Genomic DNA, 2,024 nt, shown 5'->3' on the forward strand with positions numbered 1-2,024 from the left:
CTACTCAGAGAAGCAGTGACACCAGAGATGGAGGCAGAGACGATGATGTGGGGAGATGGAGCGCTGGGGACACAGAGAGGGAGAGGAGATGTGTGCTGACCACTGGGGGGCAGTCTTGCAGGGTATACACTTTGGTTAAAGGATAATGAATGGAGGGGATTGTAACCATGGCAAGGAAACGATATACGATGGGATCAATGTGAAGCTAATGTTCTCCCATGTAAACTATCACATAATTCACAACAAAACATTAAAAAAAGAAAGAAAAAATCTCATGGCTTTTGGTTCTATTAGTATTCTGTAATGATACTGATTCTGACTTTTTAAAGCTTAGTTACAATAACTAAAAAGAGAGGCACTATAATATTTTTTTTTTTTTTTCATTCCATTGCCTTCTTGCCTGCATGACTTCTGAGACAGCACAGATTTATTTCTCTTACTGGTTCTCCTTTGTTAGGTAACTTTTTTGTTTTTGCCAAGCTGCTCTCAGGATGTGTTCCTTGTCTTTGGTTTTGCAAAGTTTGATTATGATATGTTGTGGAGATTTTCTTTTCTTTTGGGATATCTCCTGTTTGGGGTTCATTCAGCTTCTTGCACGTCTATCTGCTCATCTTTCATGATGCTAGTGAAATCTTCCAACAACGCTACAACATTTCCTCTGTGCTTTTTATCTCTTCCGTTCTGGAATTCCCATTACCCATAAGTTGTTCCTATTCGTGGTATCCCAAAGTCTTAAGACTTTGTTCCTTTTTTTTGTTATTTTTTTTCTAGCATACTATTGATAAATTTTATCTTCAAGCTAATTCAGGCTTCTATTGCCTCAAATTTGTTCCTTTGCCCTTTCAATATATTGTCTATTTCTGAAATCTTAGTACTAATTTTCTGGATTTCTAATTGCAGGTTTTGTATTATTTCAAAATTGGCATTTATTTTGTCCTTAATTTTAAAAAAATTCTTCTAAAATTTTTTGTTTACCTCAATCTTTGTCAATCCTTTGAAGGTATCTAAATATCTTTCCTTTGAGTGCTTTTTCAGTGAATTCAATTACCTTTTCTGCCTCTGCTTTTCATTCATTTGAGCCATATTCTTTTTTCTTCATGTTAAAAGTGTCTGTTGTCTCTGGAGCATTGTGGGGTTCACTTTGTATTTAATTGATGATTATACATTGATGTGTTCTTAGGCTCTCACCAACTGTCTCCTGTGGGTGTAATTATAGAGAATGGAAGTGTGTACTCCATCCTTGTTTTCCATTCATGTGCCTCAGTTTAGCATGGCTGCTGTCATTGATCAGGTGGCAAAGAAGCTGGTATTGGCTCTTGCCCAGTGGGTGGAGTTGTACAGGGTGCAGTTGTGGCTATGCTGTTTGATATTGGTTGCTGTCTCCTATTAGGTGGGAAAGCAAAAAACTTCCCCCACATACACACACACACTCAGGAGAAAACAATAAACAAGGAAACAAATGAAAAGAGAAAAACATAAACAGGTAGCAACCAGAAAAAAAGAATATAAAGACAACATAAGAGAAACAGGGAAATGGAGCTTTAAAAGAAAATAATAAGACAAAATAAAAGGAAGAAAGGAGATGGGGAGAACACCCAGTGAGAGAAGATAAGTGTTGTTGTTAGGTGCCATTGAATCGGTACTGACTCATAGATAGTGATGAGTCACACAACAATGCACAACTGCCCAGTTCTGGGGCAACCTCACAATCATTGTTATATTTGAAGCTGCTGCTGCTGCCATTGTGCCAATCCATCTCATTGGGGGTCTTCTTTTTCTCTGACTTTCCACTTTACCAAAGATGATATCCTCTTATCTAGGGATTGGTCCCTCTTGATAATATACCCAAAGTACAAGAGATGAAGTCTGGCCATCTTGGCTTCCAAGAAGCACTCTGGCTACACTTCTTCCAACACAAATTGGTTTGTTCTTTTGGCAGTTGATGGTACTTTCAGTATTATTCAACACCATAACTCAAATGCATCAATTCTACAGTCTTCCTTATTCACTGCCCAATTTTCACT

This window comes from Chrysochloris asiatica, unplaced genomic scaffold (assembly GCF_000296735.1).
Source record: "Chrysochloris asiatica unplaced genomic scaffold, ChrAsi1.0 scaffold00333, whole genome shotgun sequence".
Classification (NCBI taxonomy): Eukaryota; Metazoa; Chordata; class Mammalia; order Afrosoricida; family Chrysochloridae; genus Chrysochloris; species Chrysochloris asiatica.